General features: G+C 38.6%; 1 long non-coding RNA gene across 2 annotated transcripts in view; it reads right to left on the bottom strand.

Annotated features, from left to right (window-relative positions):
• LOC131507028 (uncharacterized) overlaps positions 1 to 26,539 on the bottom strand; it is a 163,543-nt gene that overhangs the window by 105,212 nt on the left and 31,792 nt on the right. For both annotated transcript variants that reach the window (XR_009259276.1, XR_009259277.1), the window contains exon 3: positions 5,758 to 5,874. This is a non-coding gene — a long non-coding RNA (uncharacterized LOC131507028). The remainder of the gene's footprint in view (positions 1 to 5,757; positions 5,875 to 26,539) is intronic.

Genomic DNA, 26,539 nt, shown 5'->3' with positions numbered 1-26,539 from the left:
AAGGTTGAGTGTAAAGGACCTCTGTGAGTTTTCCTCTGCTGTCAGCATTCAGAGAAATCATTTTTAATGTCTCTAAAATGCGCGATTAAAATAGAATGTCTTTGACCCACACCCATGAAAATGATGCACAAAATACCTCAAAGCTTTGACCTAGCACCCTAGGTCTCACTGCTTATATTTGTTTGTTTTTTGAAAACATAATATTTCCACGAACACCCTTTGCTACTTGCCAGAAGTTTTACTCTCTGATCAGTGTACTAGATGGTAATGTTTGAGGTGGGCTCTTTGATGTAGCTTTGGGGAATAATTTCAGAAGTAGTCAAATAATCAGCTATACAAACTGCAAAACACAATGAGAGATAGACTTGAAATTTGTAAGAGGCTATATTCACCAGACTATGTGAATATGAAATTAATACTCAGAAATCCTCATTTGAAAGAGAATTTAATACATGTGTGAGTGTGTATAAATTTTATTGAATTCTAGAATAACATTAGAATTTTCTCTTTCCATCAACTGACAAATCTTCAACTTGATATTCCAGAATGACTTCTTTCTTCGTTGGATGTGAATTATATCTTCTATGATATTAAATATTTAAGGTGCATTAATCTGGAAGGTGAGGTTAGGGGGAAGTGCACCATCTGAGTGAGGAGCTGTCAGAAAGAACTTAGGGAAGTGTGTCTTAGAGATAGGACATTACAAGCTTTTGGATCAGCTATATCTGGATTCGGCTCTATCACTTTTTTGGCCATGTGACCTAAGATACATTCTTTAATCTTTATTACTCAACTTCTTCATCTGTAAAATGAAGATAATAATCGTACCTATCTCCTAAAATAGGCGTCGGTTTTAAATGATTGTCTATATAAAGCACTTAGAACTGTGCCTAGTACATAGTAAGTACTCAATAAATGTTAGTAATGATTATCATTGTATTTTAGGTGAAGGTGCAAAATACGAACAAAAATTCAACTAAAAAATTATTTTTCAATTATCAGAATCCTGAGTCCAAGCAGCACTGCCAATGAAAATCAATGACCTCAAAGTGTTTAGTAAATGTGCCATGAGTCAGTTCTTAAAAATTTTCATTAGAAGCTGGATCACTTATCACATACTTATTGTTAGCTCTCTTAGCCTCTTTTGGCCCATCAGTGCCAAAGAACTGCTAAAATGAGGACTACCACTGAAAAAATGGTATGTGTCTAGCCTTCCAGTAAAAAATCCTGAGAATAAGAACTGCAAAGTGGAGCTTAACTATTGAATTCATAGGTCTGAAAAATGATTTTTCCCAGATCAGGTTACACAGCATTTCATAGACAGAATTAGAACTTTGTATTATAATTCATAGAATATTTTCTTAAAGAACTTTCTTATAAATACAAATTTATAGAGGATATTAAAATGAATACTAGTATACCCATCTCACCAAACTTAAAAACCATAAAGCATTCCCAGTACACTGGAGGCTGGCATGTCCAGCAACTGTTATGCAGAAGGCACTGTTCTTCCTAGAGTGAAATAAGAATGATTCCCACGGAGGTGGACACATTGTATTCTAAGTGAAGGGTGTCCCCTGGCATTGAACTGTGCAGCAACAAACCTGGACACAATCCCGTAACTCTAGTAATTACTACTTCCATGTATCATTCCCAAGCCACCAGCCCAAATTTGGTGATTATTCATATATATATATATATATATATATATATATATATATATATATATTAAACTTTATTTATTTTGAGAGAGAGAGTGGAGGAGGGACAGAGAGATAGTCAGGAAGATAGGATTGCAAGCAGCTTCCCTGACCCAGGGCTTGGGCCCACGAACAGTGAGACCATGACCTGAGTTGGATGCTTAACCCATTGAGCCACTTAGGGGCCCCTCCTGTTTTGATACTTTTATTACATATATATCTATTTGTATAGGTTTCCTGTGCTTTGGAATTTACATGAACACTATCATTCTCATGAATCATTCTGTAACTTGCTTCTTATAAACTCAACATTATAGGGCGCCTGGGTGCCTCAGTCAGTTAAGTGTCCAACTTTGGCTCAGGTCATGATCTCACGGTTGGTGGGTTCAAGGGCTACATAGGCATCTGTGCTGACAGCACGGAGCCTGCCTGGGATTCTCTCTCTCCTATTCTCTCTGACCCTCCCCCCCCCACCTCTCAAAATAAATAATCAAAAACTTTAAAAAAATAAAATAAACTCAACATTATACTTGTAGGAGATATTCCTATCGAATCCTGTAGCTTCATTCATTTTAACTTTGAATAGCATTTTATTATATGAATAATCAATTTATCCATTTTCCTTTTCTTAAACTGTTTATTTATTTTCGAGAGAGAGAGAGAGAGAGAGACAGCATGAGCAGGGGAGAGGCAGAGAGAGAGAGAGGGAGTCATAGAATCTGAAGCAGGTTTCAGGCTCTGAGCTGTCAGGACAGAGCCCGATGCGGGGCTAGAACTCACCAACCTCGAGATTATGACCTGAGCCGAAGTCGGTCGCCCAACTGACTGAACAACCCACGAACCCGTATCCATTCTCCTTTTGACAAACAGAGTTGTTTGGTTTTTTTTCCTCCACCTTTTTTTTTTTTTTTTTGGATGAGAACATTGTAAGTATTCAATAAATGTTAGCTATTATTACATGTCTTGTTTTTCATTCAGTACACCAGTGAGCAATATCTACCCAATGTTCCTTTTTGTGTCTCCTTCTGTAAATCAGTATCTAAATACCTAGAAGCTACATTTATCAGCCTTCCTTATAGCAAGAGATCCACATATGATTTAGATTTGGCTAATCAAAGGGAGTCATGAATGGTTTTCAGCATGGAAGTGAGATAGACACTAAATGCCTGTCATTTATGCTGCTGCTGTTCACTCGCATGGTCATAGAGGTATTGGATTTTTATAGACAGAGATGGCAGGGGTCCTAGTGTATAGTCATTTTGTGAGGTTTCAGAGACAGGGCACAGTGCATCCATTCTGTCAGTGTGAATCATTACAGACCTGCTGTGGGTCTGGAACTGGCAGGAAGGGATTCCTGATGACACGATAGTTTCCTGTTTGTGGCAGTTTCCTGCTCAAGGTAGTGGGTGGTTTGGTTCTATGGCTGGCAGCTTCCTGATCAGAAAAGAGCTGGCCTCAGTAATCTGCTCTGTAGTGAGACTTTGGACGTCATACCCGAAAGCTCAACCAAGAGTCTGTTCATCTTACTAATAATTCCATCCACTACCCTATCATTAGAGATGGATTTACCGTGAAGCTTAAGCTTCAGAGATCCTCACTGCACAGGGGCCCTTGGCTGGCTGGTAGGTGTTTTTATAAAAATTGCAAAAGTAAGATACTTCAACTACTCTAAATCAAGGCTATTATCTCTTCCCTCTCAAACTTCCCCTCAGTTACATTTGTTTCTAGAGCTGATGGAATGGCCTTAGGCATTTTTGAGATCCAATTAAGAAATTGAGGTGGGCATATATTTAGATTGGGTTAAAAGACGTACCTTTGTAACAGGAGGGGACAGATCCGGAGATCATACTGAGGTCTAGAATTGTCCTACTGATCTTATTATCACCATAATAAGAGTGAGTAGCAAAGGAGTAAGTTTAAAACCGACAGAGCCAGAAGCTAATTTGTAGCAAACTTCCAAATCCTATAGTTTATACAGGAAAGAGATTTGACAGTGGTTTTCCCAGTTGTGACAATAATTCTAAAAACTTATGTAATTATCAATAATGAGCTGTAAGGATGAAAGAAATTTTCTTTTTTAAAAAAATTTTAATGTTTATTTATTTTTGAGAGAGAGAGTCGGAGTGTGAGTGGGGGAGGGGCAGAGAGAGAGGGTGACACAGAATCTGAAACAGGCTCTAGGCTTTAAGCTGTCAGCACAGAGCCCAACACAGGGCTCAAACCCACGAACCATGAGATCATGACCTGAGCTGAAGTCGGACACTTAACTGAGCCACCCAGGCACCCCAATAAAAAAAATTTTCTAAACTATCGATAATAAAACAAAATTACAGTTACAACAAAGGAAGGACTAAGTTATCTTCTTATTCTCTCTATAAAAGTGACACTACAAAATTATTATTAAATAAAGAGGCAATCAAAGCATGTATAAGGCAAAAAAATGTAGAAAAAATACATTAAGTATTTGATTGATAAAAATATTATACTACTTTACTGGATTTTGTGATCTTTGTGGTAAATGTCAGCTTTTACAATTTTACAATTCATAATTTGTTGCAATTTCTTTTCTCATTATGAATAAATTTTGAATTTCATACCAAATCTTGTATTTGTGATGCTGTATTTTTTTTTCCTAAAAAAGCTGCCAAGTTTTGTATGAAACTCATGTCTCCCAAACAACTAGATTCTTCTCTGTCAGTAATAAATCAGTTGCTTAAATTACTTACAGTGGATTCTGTCCTCTGCAATAGAATTCTGAAAGATTAGGTAATTAGTATCAGGTATGGCAGCACACAACAGAATTTCTAAGAAATGGACTGCTGGAGTTGGTTATCTCACCTGCATGGCTTTGAAAGCTATGATAATCCCCTTGGCAATAGATGATAAATTAGGCTTGCCAAGAATGAAATACCTATTAAAGGGAAGGCTTGGCAGGACAGGTGGCTGCTGCACAGCCCCTTAGGTGAGAATGAGAAATAAACAAAATGTGGGGTGGGTTGACTAATTCTAACTGCATTCAAGAGTTAAGGAGGAAGCAGAGGAGGAGAAGGACAAGCTCCATATTTTAAATTCTTAACTCAGTGCACCAAGGATCAGAGAACTCTTACAAGGGCCCTAAAAAAATGGTTCTCCAACTGTGACATGGATAAGCATCCCTGAAAGGCTTGTTGAAGTACAGACTGCTGGATCCAAACCCTTAGAGTTTCTGATTCAGTTGATTTAAGGCAGAGCCCGAGGATGCCCGTTTTTGACAAGTTTTAAAGTGATGATAATACTTTTGGTCCAGGAACCAGTCCGAGAACAACTGCCTTAAATGAACGCCTTACCTCTTGTACCTGCAGGACAGATGTAACTAAAAATCAGATGAGGCGGGTTGCTAAAATACAACTTAGGTTAAATTCAGCCTCATTTGGCCTCTTATATAAAAACACATTAATTAGGAAACAGTGGTACACGGTGAATTGGAATGGAACATTTGAATGGATTTAGATGTCTGAGTATCTGAACATACAAGCCCCACTGAACTTTCCAGTCTAGCAAGTTACCCCCCCCCCCCCACCTCTGTCAGATAAATCTGCCATGCTTAAAGACCAAATGTGACTGCATCTACCATAATTACCTTGCAAGAAATGCTAATTCTTCTTATGGTCCACCCTTCTAGTCCTTATTCACTCCAGTCAAAGAGTCACATCCTATGTATGTACAAAGTATGACTAAGGAAGAGAAACCTTAGATAACAAAATAGTGTGGAGATTTTGTTAAATTGTATTAATAAAAGTCTAGAGAATTGTGGGAATGAATTCTGAGAATGATCATTCAAGCTAAATTTATCAACAGGGATGTATTTACTAGAGAATCTGGATTCAGTATTCCAGTTCACAGTTGGGAGTAACCTAAAGTGTTTGCTCAATTATTTAACTGAACCTGAACTCAATGGTAGCCTTAACTAAAGTATTGGTAGCCTAACTAAAGTTAGGCACTAAGAATTCCTTGATACAAGGCAGAGACTTTGGAGAAAGGAAAGTTGGGGAAAATTTAACATGAATGACTAACTTACCCACACATTACCTGTGAGACTTCAAAGGATTCAGAGGACCCTCTCTTTACCAAAACATTGAAGATCACTGTAGTGTCATTCTTTTGCAGACGAGAGATCAAGGTAGTAGATGTTTCCCTAGAAATAGAATCGTGAGTTAAATAAGGATAAGGCCATCTCAGAGTAGCAGAAACCATGTAGCAGTAAGTAATGATCTGAGATTAAAGAATAGATCTATTCAATAGAAAGCAGGGCTCCAGTGACAGTCAGAATGGTTTTATCTATTCTATGTATCTCCCACGAAAACAAAAACCAAAACAAAAAAACTTTTTTGGCTGATAAATGGAGGCTTCACCTAAGTGAAAATTATAGAAAATCAATGTTTCTAACCCAGTTCCCAGATCTAAGCACAAGAACCCCATGACTGAAGAAACCAGGAATACCTAAGGAAGAAATCCAAGACGGTGCCCCAAGTCCATCCTATAAATATTGAACCTAGCCTTTCTGTTGACATTTACTGGTATAATTGTACCCTGGAAAAAGGGAACTACTCATATCTTAAGGAATTATTGCATGCTGGCTCTGCATAAATGCTATTTTCTGGGGCCCTATACTGCCACTGTGGTTAACTATTAAGAAGGGGACTTATTAGTGTCAAGTGATAAATGGAATTTTGATTCAAGTCCATCTCACAATGGACCCAGCATGTTCTTGAAGACATCCTATAGTTATTTTCCTATTCCTGTAGGCAGACTTAAAAAAAATGACAATACTGGGTGCCTGGCTGGCTCATCAGAAGAGCATATGACTCTTGATCTTAGAGTTGTGAGTTCAAGCCCCACTTTGGGTGTAGAGATTACTTAAATAAATAAAACTTAAAAAGAAAAAGAAAAAGAATAAAATGACAACTAGAAGAACTCTCACAATAGCTTCCTGACCTGTGTGATGTATTATATATGTAGGAAAGTCAAGCGAAGCTTCTGGAATTACTGCTCCTTTCCACAATAGGAAACAAAAGGTAATACCAAATCTCTAGGAGGAATCACAGAAATTAATGCTACCATCAAAGATTTGAAAGATATAAGAATGGTGATTCTTATCACATCCCCCTTTAACTCTCTTATTTAGGTTGTGCAAAAGACATTCTTAAAAAAATAATAGTGGATTATCCCAAACTGGCTTAGTCTGCTTGAGCTGCTATATCAAAATACTATAGACTGGATGGCTTAACAATAGACATTTATTTCTCACAGTTCTGGAGGTTGGGAATTCCAAGATCAAGGTGACCATGGATTCAGGGTCTGGTGAGAGCCCTCTTCCTGGTTTATCAAGGGCTGCCTTGTTGCTGGATCCTCACATTAGGGACCTCTAGTCTCCTCCTCTTCTTACAAGGGCACTGATCCCATTATGAGGCTCTACCTTCATGACCTCATCTAAACCTAACTAACTCCCCAAAGACCCACTTCTTAATACCATCACATTGGGGGTTAGTGTTTCAACACATAAATATTGGGGGGTTACATTCAGTTCATAAGGCAAGCTTAATTTAGAAATGACTCTGATAAACACCTGATTAGCAGCTATAGATCTAGCAACTCTTTATCCCTATCCCAGTAAACAGAAAACAACAGAAGCCCTTCAATTGCACATGGCAGGGATAGGTATGTACCATTACCATCTTGCCTCAAGGCTAATTAACTTTCCAGGTCTAGTCACAGAATCCTTTATCATCTTACTTTCCCCAGGAGGTCATCCTGGTGATTACATGGATGACATCAGACTGATAAGACCTGATGAACAAGGGATGACAGTTACCCTGAATATCTTTGTAAGACAGATGTATGCTAGAAGATAAGATGTACATAGAAGATAAACCTCATAAAAATTCAAAGTTCTGACAACTTAGTTCATATGTCACTGGATGTCAAGATAGAATCGTAACTGAAATAAAGAAGGAATGAATAATTCCCAGAATTACATGCAAAGATTGATGGGACTTTAGTTTTCCCCCATTAGGGGAAGATGAGTGAGTTTTATTTGTATGAGTGATAGAAAAAATGAGTTAAGCTTTTGTTTTCTGTTGTTTGGAAATCTAAGTCAAGGAAGAAGGGCATTTTTGTGTGTTGAATAACCACAGAGGTGCAATGTAGTATACTGCAGATTGAGATTCACACATGCAGACACTAGACAGATAAAAACAATTCCCCTTCTCCTCTACAACTAGGTTCGGGAAGTGATTTCTATTCTGCCAATCAGATGAACTCTAGATTTGGGAGGGAGAAGTGAGGCACAGCCCGCATTTCTGCTGTGTGATCACGGACTATGTGTTGGCCGAGTCCCAGTGGCTAGTCATGAGCTTTGTAGGTGTCAAGAGCCAGAGCAAGTTATCTGTTTTGGTGATGTGGATCATCACAAGCATGGCATTGATCTGAACCCAGTAGTAACAGCAGCAGCTTTCTGATTATGACAGTTACCTCCTGTGACAACTTACTGACCCTGATAGCAGCAATCTGGTTTTGGAACCAGCAGCTTCCTGATCACAGAGGAGCAGCAGCTCCTTTGTTGACCAGGTTGTGATCTTGGGGAGTCATTCCTGAAACCACAACCTAGAGTTTTCAGCCATTTCAATAATTATAAAGCCATTAATCTACTTCTAATAAATGCCATCTTACTTAATTAGCTAGAACAGACTCTGTACCTTGAAGATAAACCCAGACTGATACAGAGCATATATGTGAAAGTTACCCAGGAGTGTAATTGTTGGGTCATGATATACATACATTTTTAGATTTACTAAATATTGCCTAAATAGTCTACAAATTTCTGTGCCAATTTACATTTCCATAAAAAATTCCACCAAAATTTGGGATTGTGACATTTTTAATTTTTGCTATATGGATGGCTACAAAAAAGGGATCTTAGTTCAATTTGCAATTCCCCAATTAAAGATTTTTCATACATTGATTGGTAATTCAGTTTTCTCTTTTAATGAATTGTCTGGTAGGTAATATGGTTTGTTCATTTTTCTGTTAACTTGCTTATCTGTATTGATTTATGAATTCTTCATATATGATGTGCACTGTATCATTGCAATTGCAACTATCTTCTAGCTAGTGGCATGTCCTTTCATTTTACTAATGTTATTTTTGCCATACAAAAAATTTTCACATTAATGTATTAAATACATCGAGTTTTCCTTTCATTGTCCATGCTTTCTCTGCCTTATATGACATAAAGATATTTTCTTATGTCTTCTTTTAGGTTTTGAACTTTTTCATTTTTACGTCTGTAATAAAACTGGAATTTATCTTTTTAGCTATGAGACAGCAGTCTGATTTTATGTTTTACATATGGATAACCAATTATTTCAGAACTGTTAAGTGGTTCATCCTTACCCCACTAATTGTAATGCTACCTCTGTCCTATCCCAAGGTTCTACATATGCACATGTCTTTTTCTGGGTCCTTTAGTTAGTTTCATTGCTTATTTTTCTAAACTTGCAGCAGTACCAAATTGACTTAATTTTTATAAGCCTTGACATCTAGTAGGGTAAGTTTCACAGCATTGTTAAAAATTGTTTTAGCTATTCTGGGAAGGCAAGAAGCTATAGTATAGTTATGGACTACAAGAAATAAAGTCAGCCGATACAGAAAGATTAGGGTATATCATGTGGCTCACATTTTTAAACAGATAAAATACTGCATTCTGGACTCTATTAACATGCTTTTCCTGAACTGAATTTATTATTTTAAGTTTTTGACCTTCAACTGCAATAACCTTCTGTTCACACTGGTTAACAAAGCAATAATTACACATAATTCATCAAGTAGATCAGTGGATCCTAGAACCCATTTTTTAAACTTGTGTTTTAATGACCATAATATTCAGCCACAGATAAGAAACTGTATTACAAAATGATATTTTCAATCTGTTTATCTCTGGGTCTACTAATTTCCTTCAGTACTGAAAAGAAGTGTACATGTATGTATTTGTGTATATCCAGTTCATCTTTCAATTTGCCTTTCCCCCAGGTAACCTATTTTGAGAGTGTTTTTCACATAAGTTTAAGAGTGATCCCCCTTTATACAAAGCACTCCATAAAACTGACTCATTTATTTCTCACAGCATGCATATGAAGCAGTGTATAATAAGAAATATATTCTAGGGAAGGAAAATGGTGGTGGAGTAGGAGGACCCTAGGCTTGCCTCGTCCCATGAACACAACTAGATAATTATCAAATCATCCTAAATACCCCAGAAATCGTCTGAAGACTGGCAGAACAAACCCCCCAACTAAAAGTAGAGAAGAAGCCATATCGAAGAAAGTAGGAAGTGTGGAGATGAGGCTTGGGAGATAAATGGATCATAGCCACTGCAGTGGGGAGGGAGCCATGGTCACAGCCAAGGATGAGAGACAGACTGACATACAGGGTAGTGCACAAGTGAAATGAATCCCCACAGCAATTGTCCTGGAAAGCGAAAAGGCATGAATTTCTTGAGTTCTTACAAGCATCAGGCCTTAAAGCCTGGAGTTTTGAGGGTCAGCATGCTTGGCTCTGGGAGGACTCAGAGAGCACTGTGGTTACTCTTGGAGAAAATGCAGGGCAAACACCCAGCAGACATACAGCATGGAAACAGCGATCTGAGGAGTGCTGGGGCACACAGTGGGGAGGCTATTTGCTCTTCTTGGAGTGTGTCCCAGAGAGACAATGTTCACAGAGAGACTCTTATAGGAACAAAGGAACTGGCCAGTGCCATTTCCATCCCCTACCCATCAGCATAAACACAGAGCCACCTACATAAATAAGCACAGCATCAACACTTGCTACCTAACTTGGTTACACTGAGTGCCACCCCCAGCCTCTCCTGTGCTCTGGTAGAACTGCTGTTCCCAGTCATGCTTGCTTAGGTCTCAGTATGACAAGTCCCCTCCTTTAGAATACTGGCCCAAACTCCTGCTAACACCATGTCTCCCAGCCAAGGGGTTTTGCAAGGCCTCAGTTCTGGTGGAAGTGGCAATGGGTCTCATTTCATGGGCAGAACAGAGCACACATAGTTAAAATGAGCCACGTTCAGTATAGAGACCAAACACTGCTCACAACAGTCAAAGAGAGCTTCTGCAGACTACTGGCCCGAAGGATAAAGTGGTCAGGATGCAACAGCAGAGTGCACGTGGCACACATTGAAAACATTCCCAGAAGCACAAGACCCTGAGGAACAGGGAACACTACACTTCAGGGCACTACAGAATCTCTCCTTCATAAAGCCATTACCCTCAAGAACAGGAGATGTAGCTGACTTTCCTAACACAGAGAAAAAGGACAGAGACTTAAACAAAATGAGAAGACAGAAAAATTTGTCCTAAATGAAAGAATAGGACAAGGCCATGGCCAGAGATCTAAGTCAAGCAGATAAAAGTAAAATGTCTGATGGAGAATTTAAAGCAATGATCATAAGGATACTCACTGGATTTGAAAAAAGAGTGGAGGACATCAGTGAGACCGTTAACACAGAAACAAGAAATAATATAGCAGAGATAAAGGGCTTAATAAATGAAATGAGAAACATGCTTGATGGAATGAACAGCAGGATGGAAGAAGCAGAGGAACAAATCAATGAGATAGGAGACAGAGTAATGGAAAGTAATCAAGCTGAACAAAAGAGAGAAAAAAGAATTATTCAAAATAAGACTAAACTTAGGGAACTCAGTGATTCCATCAAATGTAACAACATTCATATTATAGGAGTCCCAGAAGAAGAAGAGAGAAAAAAGGGGGCGGAGAATTTACTTGAGGAAATATAGCTGAAAACTTCCTTAATCTGGTGAAGGAAACAGATATCCAAATCCAGAAGGCACAGAGAATCCCCAAGAAAACCAACAAAAGCAGATCCACACCAAGACATATTGTACATATGTCACTAAAATGGCAAAATATAGTGATAAAAAAATATTAAAAGCAGCAAGACAAAAGAGGAAATATACAAAGGAAACCCCATAAGACTATCAGCAGATTTTTCAGTGGAAACTTTCCGAGACAGAGTGAGTGGCTGGTTCTTTGAAAAAAAATCCATAAAATTGATAAACCTCTAGCCAGATTTAACAAGAAAAAAAATAGAAAGGACCCAAATAACCCAAATCAACAAAGAGGAGAAATAACAACCAACACCACAGGAATACAAACAATTATAAAAGAATATTATGAGGGGCGCCTGGGTGGCTCAAATGGTTAAGTGTCTGACTTCGGCTAAGGTCATGACCTCACGGTTCAAGGCTTTGAGCCCTACAACAGGCTTTGTGCTGACAGCTCTGATCCTGGAGCCTGTTTTAGATTCTGTGTCTCCCCCTCTCCCCACACTCCCCCTCCCTACTCGCACTCTGTCTCAATCTCTCTCTCAAAAATAAGTAAACATTAAAAAATATAAAGAAAAAAGAATATTATGAAAAACCATATGCCAACAAATTGGATAACCTAGAAGAAATGGATTAATTCCTAGAAACATACAAACATTCAAAACTGAAACAGAAAGAAACAGAAAATTTGAGCAGACTGATAACCAGCAAATAAATTGAATTGGTAATCAAAAAACTCCTAACAGGGGCGCCTGGGTGGCTCGGTCGGTTGAGTGTCTGACTTCAGCTCAGGTCATGATCTCGCGGTCTGTGAGTTCGAGCCCCGCGTCGGGCTCTGTGCTGACAGCTCAGAGACTGGAGCCTGTTTCGGATTCTCTGTCTCCCTCTCTCTCTGCCCCTCCTCTGTTCACGTGCTGTCTCTCTCTGTCTCAAAAATAAATAAACGTTAAAAAAAAAAAAAATTAAAAAAAAAAAAACTCCTAACAAACAAAATTCCAGGACCAGATGGTTTCACAGGCAAATTCTACCAAACATTTAAGAAGAATTAATACCTATTCTTCTTAAACTATTCCAGAAAATATAAAAACAAGGAAAACTTCCAAATTTATTCCATGAGGTCAGCATTACCCTGATACAAAACCAGATAAAGACACAATAAAATAAGAGAACTACAGGCCAATATTTCTGATGAACATAGATGCAAAAATATTCAACAAAATACTAGCAAACTGAATCCAACAATACATTTTTTTAAATTTTTTTTTAACGTTTATTTATTTTTGAGACAGAGAGAGACAGCATGAACGGGGGAGGGGCAGAGAGAGAGGGAGACACAGAATCGAAAGCAGGCTCCAGGCTCTGAGCCATCAGCCCAGAGCCTGACACGGGGCTCGAACTCACAGACCACGAGATCGTGACCTGCGCTGAAGTCAGATGCTTAACCGACTGAGCCACCCAGGCGCCCCCCAACAATACATTTTAAAAAATCAATCACCACAATCAAGTGGGATCTATTCCTGAGTTGCAAGGAATAAATGGCCCAATAGTTACAAATCAATCAACATGATACATCATATCAGTAAGAGAAAGGATAAGAATCATATGATCATTTCAATAGACAAAGAAAAAGTATTTGACAAAGTACAATATTCATTCATGATAAAAACCTTCAACAAGGTAGATTTAGAGGGAACATACCTCAGCATAATAACAGTCATATATGAAAAACCTGTAGCTAACATCATTCTTAATGGGGAAAAACTGAGAGCCATTCTCCTAAGGTCAGGAATAAGACATGGATGTCCACTCTCACCACTTATTCAACATAGTACTGGAAATCCTAGCCACAGTAAACAGACAACAAAAAGAAATAAAAGGCATCTAAACTGGCAAGGAAGAAAGCAAACTTTCAGTATTTGCAGATAACATGATACTCTATATAGAAAGACTCTACCAAAAACAACAACAACAACAACAACAAAAAACCTACTAGCACTGATCAACAAATTTAGTAAAGTCACAGGATACAAAATCAATATACAGAAATCTGTTGCATTTCTATACACCAGTAATGAAGCATCAGAAAGAGAAATTAAGAAAACCATCCCATTTACAATTGTACCAAAAATAATAAGATACCTGGAATAAACCTAACCAAAGAGGTAAAAAATCTATACTCTGAAAACTATAAAACACTGATGAAAGAAATTGAAGATGACACAAAGAAATGGAAAGATATTCCATGCTCACAGACTGGAAGAAAAAATATTGTGGGGCACCTGGGTGGCTGAGTCAGTTAAGCAAACATCCGACTTCAGCTCAGGTCATGACCTTGCAGTCTGTGAGTTCATGAGCCTGGAACCTGCTTCAGATTCTGTGTCTTCCTCTCTCTCTACCCCTCCCCTGCTCATGCCTCTGTCTCTTTCTCTTTCTCTCAAAAGTAAATAAACATTAAAAACAATTTCTTAAAGAAAAAATATTGTTATAATGTCTATACCACCCAAAGCAATCTACACATTTAATGTAATCCCTTTCAAAATACCAACAGCATTTTTCACAGAACTAGAACAAAGAATCCTAAAAACTGTGTGGAACCACAAAAGATCCTGAATAGCCAAGGTGAACTTGAAAAAGAGAAACAAAACTGGAGGCATTATAATTTTGTACTTCAAGTTACATTATAAAGCTGTAGTAATCAAAATAGTATGGTCCTGGCACAAAAATAGACACATAGGTCAATAGAACAGAATAGACAATCCAGACACAAACCCAAAATTATATATGGTCAACTGACAAGGCAGGAAAGAATATCCAAATGAAAAGACAGTCTCTTCAACAAATGGTGCTGGGAAAACTGGACAGCAACATACTGCACCACTTTCTTACACCATACACAAAAATAAATTCAAAATAGATTAAAGACCTAAATGTAAGACCAGAAACCATAAAATTGTAAAAGAGAGCACAGACAGTGATTTCTCTGACATGGACCATAGCGACTTTTTTCTATATAGGTCCCCTGAGTAAAAGGAAATAAAAGCAAGAATAAACTATTGGGACTACATCAAAACAAAAGTTTTGCACAGTGAAGGAAACAATCAACAAAACTAAAAGGAAACCTTACTGAATGGAAGAGGATATTGGCAAATGACATATCTGATAAAGGGTTAGTATACAAAATACATAAAGAACTGATACAACTCAGCACCCAAAAAACAAAAACCCAATTAAAAATGGATCAAAGACATGAACAGACATTCTCCAAATACATACATATGGCCAATAGACATATGAGAAGTTGCTTATCATCATTTATCATCAGGGGTATGAAAATCAAAACTACAATGAGGGGCACCTGGGTGGCTCAGTCTGTTAAGTGCCCGACTTCAGCTCAGGTCATGATCTTGTGGTTCATGAGTTTGAGCCCCACATCAGGCTCTCTGCTGTCAGAACAGAGCCCACTTCTGATCCAGGGTCTCCCTCTCTCTGACCGGTCCCCACGATCTCTCTCTCTCAAAAATAAATAAATACTAAAAAAAAAAAAAACAAAAAAAAAAACTACAATGAGATATCATCTCACATTGGTTAGAATGCCTAAAACCAAACCACAATAAACAACAGGTATTGGTGATGATGTAGAGAAAAAGGAGCCCTCTTGCACTGTTGGTGGGATGCAAACTGGTACAGCCACTCTGGAAATGGTATAGAGATTCCTCAAAAGTTAAAAATTGGGAGCGCCTAGGTGGTTCAGTTGGTTGAGCATCCAACTTCAGCTCAGGTCATGATCTCACAGTTTGTGAGTTCGAGCCCCACGTCAGGTTCTCTGTGGTCAGCACAGAGCCCACTTCAGATTCTCTGTCTCCTCTGTCCCTCTCTCTCTCTGCCTCTCTCCTGCTTTCTCTCCCACTCTCTCTCTCTCTCAAAAATAAATTTAAAAAAAAACTTAAAAAAAAAAAGTTAAAAATTGAACCACCCTATATAATCCAGCAATTGCACTGCTAGGTATTTACCCAAAGAATACAAAAATACTAATTTAAAGGGATACATGCCCCCTAACAGTATTATTTACAATAGCCAAGATATGGAAGCAGCCAAATTATCCATTAACTAATGAATGCATAAAGAAGATATGATATATATAAGATTGAAGATATGAAGATAAAACACACACACACACACACACACACACACACACACACACACACACTGGAATATTATTCTGCCATTTAAAAAAGAACGAAATCTTGCCATTTGCAATGACATGAATAGAGGTAGAGAGTATAATGCTACGTGAAATAAGTCAGATAAAGGCAAATACCATATGATTTCACTCACATGTGGAATTTAATAAACAACAACAACAACAAAAAATAAGCAAAGGGGAAAGAGAGAGAAAAACCAAGAAATAGGCTCTTAACAATAGAGAACAAACTGATGATGGTTACCAGAGGGGAGGTGAGTGGGGGGATGGGTGAAATAGGTGAGAGGGATTAAGGAGTACGTTTGTGATAAGCATGGAGAGGTTAAAATAAAAACTTGGAGTGCCTGGCTGGCTCAGTCAGAAGAGCATGTAACTCTTGATCTCAGGGTCATGAGTTCAAGCCCCACGTTGGGTGCAGAGATTACTTAAATAAATAATAAAAAAAAACTGTTTAAAATTAAAACTTAAAAAAAAAAAGAAATATAGATACAGTCTTCTTCTCCAGTTCCTGTTACAGAACTGCTAAAATTTTTGTAATTTCCTGAGTACTACAGGTAATAAGAGCATCCTTTGTTATATTTGGTTTTTGTATATAATTCGTTATAACCCTTGCAATTTCCTAAGAGATTGAAGTGTTTTTTGTTATCCATAAGTAATTTTAATCACATTTGACTTATACTAATGAGTTAGGGTGGAGTCCCAAATAGCCTCATGATAGGGCTGGTCACCAGAAAGACCAAGTGCTTAGAGGGTTGGAAATTTCAGCTCCAGCCACTGACCTTCAGAAAGAGGGTTAGGCTAGGGACTTGAATAATAAAGCTCTATAAAAACTTTTGAAAGATGAGATTTGATGAGCTTCCAGGTTGGTGAATGCCTCCATGTGCTGGGAGAATAACACACCCAAGTCCAGAGGGACAGAAGTTCCTATGTTTCCTAGGGTTTTGTATGTCATCCTAGTAAAATATCAAACCTGAGAAGGGTGTTTTGGGAAACTCTGTTTGTAGCCAAATCTGACAGAAGTTGTGGGTAACCTGGGGACTCATCATGTTTTATTGGTATCTGAAGTGGGGCAGTTTTGTGGGACTGAGCCCTCAATGTGTGACATTTGGTCTAACTCCAAGCAGTTAGTGTCATAATCGAGTTAAATTGTAGGATAACCAGTTCATGTCTAACAGAGAAGTGAATTGTACCATTGTGGGGGAAAAAATATTCACACATCTGGTATCAGAAGCGTTCTGCGTGAGACTGTAGAGAAACCATTTTTTCCCAGAAGTAAATCCTATTGTACCATGCCCATTACACAGAACAGGAAAACAAGACACAGAGCAATTAAGTAAAAGTAAACAGGCCAGGCCCTCCCAATTAATAAATATTATTACTGAGGCTTGAACCTAGGCTTCATCACTCTCCCTTGTAACCTCTTCAACTCCACTCCCTCTCATTAAACCAGTAAGAAATTATATTATTAACACAGCTTTATAGCTACAACCAAAGACCCGTACTTCCAAAGGAGAAGGACAAGGGGCTCTGAAAATAGGTAACAAGAGAACACAACCTAATCTGGAGGGAGTGGGCAGGTAGTTAGGAAAGGTTGCAATGAAGAAGAAATATGTAAAATGAAATCTGAAAGATAGGCAGGATTTAGTCTTGTGAAAGGTGTTTTTCCTTTTCTGACAAGGGGATGGGAGAGAATGCAAGAGTACAGGGGTGCCTTTGAAGAAGCCAGTGCAGCTGGAATTCAGACAGAGGCAGAGTGTGGTGTGACCTCAAACTGGAGCCATGGCCTGGTGGCCCAGGTCAGATAAGTGCCTCGGCAAGAAGTGTGGACTTGATCCTTCACCTCCAAAGGATTTCAAGCCAGAAGTAGCATGAACAATTTATGGTTTTAAAAACAATGTTTGAATACATTAAAGAAGGCACAATGCTAGAATTTCATTAATAAAAGGAAAAATTTATGGAAATATTTCCACAAATAATTACCTTTATTACAATTTTTCTGAAATGCTATAAATTCATCATCAAAACTTAAATTTAGCATGGAACCAAAATAACAGACACCAAAGAGCATAGACTTTGGAGAATTCATATCATACTTACATTGCAACTGTTCGAACTACTCACTGCGTGATTCAAAGCAAGTTATGTCATTGTTATGTGTCTCAACTTCCTCATCAGTGAAATGGGAATTAGATTTACTTATGGACTTTTATTACCACTGATGGGGTTTTGTAGTGACGGGCATCGAGAGCCGATGGCCAAGAAAGAATTCTTGAGACGTCTTTGGTGCAAAAGGGTGATTTTTATTAAAACAAGGGGACAGGACTCATGGGCAGGAAGAGCTGCCCTGGGGTTGTAAAGAGTGATTGGTTATATACTGTGGAGCTGGGGGAGACAAAGTCAAGAGGAGTTTCTTAAAGGGATTTGCATATGCCAAAGAAAACTCACAGATTACTGGAGGCCTAAGGATTGTCAAACTAAGGTTGTTTTTCCCTCTAGCAAAGCATTATCATTAAGATAGTAGGGAGTTCCTAGAGATTAGGCTGTTGATAAGATTGCCTTTTTCTTATAATTTTACTAAGATATTTGCAAACTGATGGAGACTCTATCAGTTAACCATTTATTTTCTTTCCTTTCCTTTGTTCTTGGGTAGCCAGGAGTACCTGAGGAATGTCACACATATCCCACCTGGGGGGTGGCAGTTGTGCCAGCTTGTGCTTGGCCCTCAGCTTGCCTTATACTTTCTCATCACCACCACTTATCTTTCAGCAGGAGCCCTCTAAAACTTAGAAATCTGGTTGAATTCAGCCCAACTCTCCAGCCCATGATGATTAAAAGCCCTTTCTACAACTTCCTGTAACTTCCAGTGGCTCAGTGCATTGATCATCTCCATTTCTATATATCTGCACCCACCAGCTTCCTCAGCATATCAATCTGAAGGGAAGGCTGGCAGCTTCAAGATCTCACCAAGTTTCTGGACCCAGATATTGCATAAATTGCACAAATGCACTTGGGATGCAGAGGGAAGGGCTCACAGGGAGGACAACTCAGGGTGCTGCAGTCTCCCATCACCTCACTCATTCCTTCTCCTGTCTCCCTAGCTTCCTAGTTCCCTTTCTGGTTCAACAACAACCCAAACACTCCTTCTCTCACTAAAAGTGACTCTGCCCATGCCTACATCCTCACTGTCTCACCTTATGAGTCACCACAGTATTTTTCTAGCAAAGATAGCCCTCCTTTTTTTTAAAAGAGGAATTCTGATGAATAACATTGTCTTCAGATCATCACATGCAGATTTCAGAATTATTAACTATAGATGGTAATTGTGAGACAGGGAAGCTGAAGGACACCATGAAGGAATGTTTTTTCTGCTCCTTTTCCTGCTTCTCTTCTTGCTAGGACATGCACCCCTACCCTATGCATGGCTTATGGAACAGATAATGTATGTCCTCCTTATAAACGTCAAGGAGTTAGTGATTTCTTTGGAATCTTTCAGCACAACAGATAACACCTGAGGAGTGACCAAGCAGGGTCGTCATGAATGTTCTCCAAGTCCACTGACTCACCAAGACCCCTGGCTCCAGGGCATAAGTGACTTATGGATGATACTGAAACACTCATCTTTGTTCCTGGATGCCTGAGAAGACATGTGTACCAGACCACAATCTTCAATAAAAACCCCAGGCCCCAAGTAAAGACAAGACTCATCCTTCTTTCCTTTCTGAGTCTCTCAGATGCTTTGTCTGTATCTGTACTCTCTCTGTGTCTTTGATAAACCCTGTTCTCACTTCCTCTTGGATTGCATTTGATTGCTGCCCTACAAAAAGCCAACAGCCCCATTGGCTGGTCCTGTGGGACCCCCTTCTGAGTCCTCAAACCCAGCCAGCCTACATTAGCCACTATTATCAGTGTTATTATTATTTGTTGGTGCACACATACTGTTTCTTAGTATGTAGAAAAAACATGCCTTTAACCTTTAATTTAGGTATTCCTTAAAGCAGAACCATCCCCCATCAGAGTCTCTCTGATCCAAACCAGAAGGTGACAGTATTAATTACTTTGTTCCCTAAAAAATGAATCTCAATTGATAATAGCTTAGAAAACAAAGCTTTATCTTTTCACCAGCATTTCATGTGGACTTCAGGTCCACTACGATAGGCAGTGCAGGCTGTGGCTCTGCTCCATGAGTCTAGGGCAGAGTCAAACATTCAATGACTCTCAACCTTTCTGCTCAAACATGACATATATGATGCCTACTCACCTCTTATTAGCCAAAGAAGTCCCACTGCTAAGTTCAATGTCAGTGAGACAAAGTAGAGAGACTGAATATACAAGTGAATGACAAGCAGACCTATGCAATAAGACTTTGACCCATAACCTGGGCAGCAAACAGTCCAGGAAGCCAAACCACAACGTCTGTAGTAATTGGTCCACATGGTCAGGACTTAGTCAATGACTAACAGAAATTTTTGCCCCTGCTTCCAACTCAGGATCAACCAGAGAAAGTCAAATATGCTCCCAAACCAATCACATAATATTCCCCACTTCCAGTTCGATCTGTCTCCAGCTTCCCCATGCCAACAACATCCGATCAGCATACCTGAAGCCTTCCCCTTCTTTCACTATAAAATCCCTCTCCTACTCCCCTGCCTGCCTTTGAATCTCTGCCAAATGCTAGTGATGGAGGCTGACTGCCTTGCTATAAGGAAAATCTGAATAAATAGCCTCTGTTTATTCTCAATTGGGTGGTCTTTGCTTGTTTCCACAAAATATATCCCTCCCATGGTGGGAGGGTCAGGTGGGGAGAGTTACCACAAATCACATGGCAATATGCGAGTATGAATAATCCTCTTTGAGGGAAGGGGAGAAAAAATAGATGGGGAACAATACGTAATCTGCCAGAGTTTACCCTCTGGATCACGAAGAATTGCTTCTGTCCTCTCCACGTGCAAAATCCCACATAATTATGAAAGCACATCTGAAGTCCAGGATCTCCTGATTGTCTCTACTTCACATCGGGGCATATCTACTCTTTCTTCAGAGATATATGGACTAAAACACAAGTTATATGTGTAAGATATAATAGTAGCTGAGGAATAAGGTAATAGTAACAAATACTCTTCAGAAAGGGAAAGAATGAGAGCTACATAGCAGTAACTTACCAATAGCAATTCTAAAATTCTTTGGGCAAATGTTGCAAAGGCTTCCTCTGTGGAGAGGAAATGCTCTTAGATTTGGCTCTACTTTTAGTTCCTGAAAGTAATTCTTCAGTCCATTTTTCTCCATGGCTCTTGATTCTACCTTCTAAGAGACTCTACTCTTTCATTATCCTCCTTGACCACATCTTAAGAGGTCACTGAAAATATGTCTTCCTTCATGGTGGAGATTTGTTAAAGAAAAAATTATTCTGACACCTGTTAAGACCATAAGGAAGACTTCAGGACTATTGTAATAGGTGCCAAGACTATCACAATAGGGAAAGAAATTGGGATTAACTCCAAAAAGAACCAACACAAGTGGGGATTTACAGTCAGTGAGAAGAATGAAGGGGTGGATGGAAAATTACTAAGAGAAGGGTGTGAAGGCTAGTTGTTGAACAAACATAACAGGATTCTTGCTGAAGGCAAGCCAGGGTGATCAGATGTCAAGGGTAAGAGATGAAGAATTATTTAATCAGATACTTAGGATAAGCAGATATCAAGAATAGAAGGAATTCTAGAATGGGAGTGGGAGGGGAGAACTAGTCAGAAAGAAGGCTCTTAAGGGTCAGCATCTTTCTCAGCCTGCTTTCTACCTATAGACATTCAGGGACCCAAAAGTTTGCTTTTACATCTTGCAGTCAAGTTCTTTTCAAATTCAGGCCAGTGGTAGCTTTTTTGACAATCTCAATCTCTCTCTCTCTCTCTCTCTCTCTCTCTCTCTCTCTCTCTCTCTCTCTCACACACACACACATACACACACACACAAATGCAAACACACACACACACACACACACACACACACACACACACACACACAGCTGTTGGCTTTGTACCTATTGGATTTCAGTTAGATCCATGTGACAATAGCTACTATAATTTTTTTGGAGCCTCTCCCCATAAGAGGTTTGAGCATATTGATCTTTTATTGCATAGACATGCCCTTACCTCTTTTCTCTGAGTCATCTCTTTTCTCCTGTCCAGCTAAAAGGACTTACTTCAAGGGGAGGGAGGCACCTTAAAATATTTACAGATTTTAACAAGGAAGGTGGTAGCCATGCCTCTTGATTTATTCTTCTGCCCAAGATTGAATTTTAATTGGCCTCTGTTGCTCAAAGTATTTCTAAATTCTTTTATTGGTAGATAAGAAAAACAGTAACATATTTCAATCCTGCAACTTCAACACTTCTAACACTTCTAATTCTCTCTTTCCTCTTATCCTTGAGTCCTCTCATCCTCTCATTGTTTACTTAGTTCATCTCTTCATTTCTTCTTTATAGTTGTCAAATGCACCTAATAACAGCCACAGCACATTAGTGACATTCAGTTTCACCACACCTTAACCTAAAGTCACAAGTATATTAAGTGTTTTATCTACCTTCAAATCATTATGGATAGCCATTATACCAAACATTCACCACTCCATGTCAAGATTGCCATTTTCCCCCCATCTTTAAAGTTTCCTTGTCACACACTCACCAGAAATCAATGTCATATCTTTTAGGATTTTGGTTATGCAGCATTTCACTCCTGGCTACCCAGTCAGCTTTGTTGTAATAATGAATGATCCCCCAAATCTCTGTGGCTTATAAAATAAAGGTTTATTTAGTACTTGTGTTACATGTAGGCTGAAGGTGGGTTGTGACTCTACTCCACGTGGCTTCTCATCCTCAGACCCAGGCTAGAGAAGCAGCCCCTATTTACAGCATGCTGCCCTCATGACACACAAAAGACCATGTTATAGCTGACCACTTAATGGCATTTATCATATACACTCAAATATGACTGGCCAAAGGAAGTCACATGGTGAAACCCACTATCAATGGGTGGGACAAGGAAGAATACTCTTCAGTGGGTGAGAACTGCAGGGTAAAAATGTACAATCTTCTCACAAGGAAAGGGAAGCAAACAATTAAAGAAAAGATCGAATTGACCATGTTGGTAAAGAATAGAATTATTGGAGGAATATATTTTTCTCTCTTGATCTTGACAAGCAAGAGAATTAATAAATGAGTCAAAAATCCCCACTAAAACTTTGATAAGAAGAAAAAGAAAAAACAGACTGTGCATGTGATTTCCTTTTGCTCTTGACTGATTTGTTTTTGCTCCCTCTCTAGTCACACATAAAGTGTAATATGTCATATGGAATAAAAGAAAAAACAGTCTCCATTAATTTTGCTCATTTTCCATTCCTAAGACTGCTGAGACTAGGGACACTGGGTGGCAGTGGAAGGGTAGGATTATAGATTCCACCTCTTAGGGACATAAGTCTATTCCTCTCTCCTATAGCTTATTAACTTGCACGAGCAGAGTAGGCCAATAGCACACAGATCATAACACCACATCTACCCTTTACTAATAAAAGTTCTCAAAGTATTAGAGTAATCTATAACAGAACAGTAGCTAAATGCCCAACTACACTCTATGCTTTTCGTATGGTCCAGTTTTGGGAGCAGAGACTCAATCTTCTTGAACAGGGCAGCTGCTAACTTATATGTGCTTTTGTGCCAAAGACGAAAAAGGTGTCTCCCCTTGGTGGACAAATTAGGAAAACTCCATTAAAAAAAAAATTTCCCTCCCTCCCATGTGGTGAATTCGTAAAAGATGCCCCCTGAAGGAGAGCACATGGCTTAACTAAAGAAAGTAGCTTTGTGTAATGAAAAAAAAAATGTAATTTTCTCCCAGCAAATGTAGTCATTAGCCAAGGTTTCAACTTGGCAAGTGCAATGTGGCTTTGACTGAAGCCCCCACTCACCTCTTGGACCAGGTGCCTTTGTTCAGCGCACAAAAACACAATTATGAGTGACAGCCTTGCACCTGACATTAAGCATGGGATGCAAAAATCTCATGTAAAACTTGTCCAAATGAATATTTTCCCTCAATAAATTTCATTCTCAGCTTCTGCAGACTAGCGTTGAGTGGTTTAATTAAACTCCACACTGACGTGAGCCAGTCACTAACATCCATTCTCTATTGAGAAAGGAGCCTTAGCTAACTTAGTGGTTTGAGTACAATAAGACCTTTCTCTTCTCTGTAGGTAATATGTCATGTTTAGTGCCCTCTAATGGAGTTATTTATACACTTCCTTAATGCAGAAACAAGCTGGTGAGGTGGGGTTTTTAGGTTTTCTTTTTTCTCTCTCTATCATTATCGTTTTGCATTTTATTCTCCTTTTTGGTTCAGTCTTCCACATTCAGATCTTTATCTTTTCTTGCCAATCACCAGTAACAGTATACTTGAAAATGTTCACAGGATTTTCTCCAGACACCTGCTGTCAAGTAGCACATGTAGGAGACTTGTCCATTAAATGGCCTCTCATTAGAGAGATTTGCCATATGCTATTATAAAGAAGTCATTCTTCAACCCCTTTGCTTCACACAGCATCATACTCAGCGGTGCAAATGTACGGGTTATTTAATGTTTCACAACACTCACAAATGGAGTTTTAACAAAAAATGATCAACAGACTAAGACTATTTACTTTAGGGAGAAGCCAGTGTCAAAGCATTGCAGCAGCCTGAACTGTAATGTGAGTTCTAATTTTTCACATTGGTACAGTATCCACTCTGGCAATGTGTGTGTTCAAAGTGCAGAAAGAGTGGCTGGTGACTTGTTTTTCTTAAAATATATCTACCCACAGTAGAAGCAGTCATGAATAATCTAGGACCACTCATCAGAAGCCACACAAAGTACATAAAATAGAAAATAAAAATAAATCAGTGTTTTAAAAACCTGCTCAGTTCTCATTTGCTCAGTGTCATTTGAAAGTTGACTTTTTAAATAACACCTCTTTTGAAAAACTTTGTTCAAATTAAAGAAATTCATCTATTCACCTAGTTGAGGGGAATCAATGTGGTTGATTATTTCAACATGACAGAAATGAGTTTATATGGTTTGAATAAGGTAGTTATAAAGCTTCATTGCATTGTGCTCCTCTTGGGAATTCCAAAAGCAATGATTCAGAGATGACTGTTCTCCAGTTGTCATCTTTCTCAACTTTATTTAGTGTGAAGAGAAAAAGAAGGATGTTTCCAGTTACAAGTAATAGAGATCTCAAATCAAACTAGCCAGAATACTGACAAATTATTTTATGTAATAAAAGGTCCAGAAGTAGAGAGGGCTATCGGCTGGCTAAGTCAGTGGCTAACAATGTTATCAGTTCTATCCTTCTCTCCACTGTGGTTGGCTTTATTCTCAGGCTTATTACAAGATGACTTTAGTAGTTCCAGGGCTCATATCCTGATAAAATACAAATGACAGATTTTTTCTTTCTATGGATCTCTCTTAGGAGCAAGAAAATGTATCCTAGAGGCTCTCTTTGAAGCTTTCACATCTCATTTCTAAACCACCACTGGCAAAAGGAATGAGATTACCCTTAAAAAAACCCAGCCCTACTGTCAGAGCTGGGGAGGCATCAGTTAAGCCTTAGGTTCATGGCTCCATGGTGTTGGGGGACTTGGGGGGCAATACTTTCACAAAAGCAGGTTTCTAGTAGAAAAGAAGAAAAGAGAAAATGGATGCTAAATGAGGAACTGATACAATTCTCTCTGGATAGCTAAATCTGCAAGTGCACCTGACCCTTGAACAGCAAAGGTTTGCATTGCTCAGGTCCAATTATACGTGGATTTTTTTTGATAAATACAATATAGTACTTGGAAAGTATTTCTCTTCCATATGATTTTCTTACAAACATTTTCTTTATTCCAGTCTTATTGTAAGAACACAGCATATATAATACATATAACATGCAACATATGCGTTAATCTACTGTTTATGTTATTAATTAGACTTCCAGTCAACAGTAGGGTATTAGTAGTTTAATTCTGGGGAAAGTCAAAAGTTATACAGGGGTTTTCAACTGTACAGGTGGCCAGGGTCCCTAAACCCGACATTGTTCAAGGGTTGACTATAGTTTAATAAATTGTAGTGTCTCCAAACTACTACTGAAATCCTGACTTTAGAAAGCTCTTCCTTCTCAAGAGATTGTCCAGTTTCATCATGAGGTTTACTATTAAAAGGGAAAAGAAAGGAAAAAGAAAAGAAAAACCCTATACATTCCTAGAGATGTATTTACTCAGCCCTTTCAACCTCAAAACTAAGAATTTTCACACAATCTTTAGAGTAGATATTTTGGCTCCTTTTAATTGCTGGATATTCACCACAGAGAAAGCTGAATGGATTTATGGCCAATATGAAGACTTGCTGAGAAGCTAAAAAAATTATGGATCTTCTCAAAAGATATGGGAAACATTGCAAGTTTATTGTATTCTATATTTTTTTCTGATGTTACAGCTACCAATCCACATACTTTTGGGATCCCATGTAAGTATTCCACAGTTTTTTAAATAGTCTTAACCTCTTGCTACTCAAAATATATTCCTTGGACCAGTAGCATCAGAATCATGTGAGAGCTTGTTTGAAATGCAAAATCTCAGGCCCACCTCAAACCTAGAGAATCTGCATTTAACAAGATTTCCAAGAGATTAATATGTACATTAAAGTTTGAGAAGCACTACCACAAGGTATATGTAGTTACTCCTTTGGCTCCCGGTGCCT

Source organism: Neofelis nebulosa, chromosome 3, assembly GCF_028018385.1.
Source record: "Neofelis nebulosa isolate mNeoNeb1 chromosome 3, mNeoNeb1.pri, whole genome shotgun sequence".
NCBI classification, from domain to species: Eukaryota; Metazoa; Chordata; class Mammalia; order Carnivora; family Felidae; genus Neofelis; species Neofelis nebulosa.
Note: the sequence above shows the minus strand (reverse complement) of the source record. Positions and strands in the feature narration are given on the sequence as shown.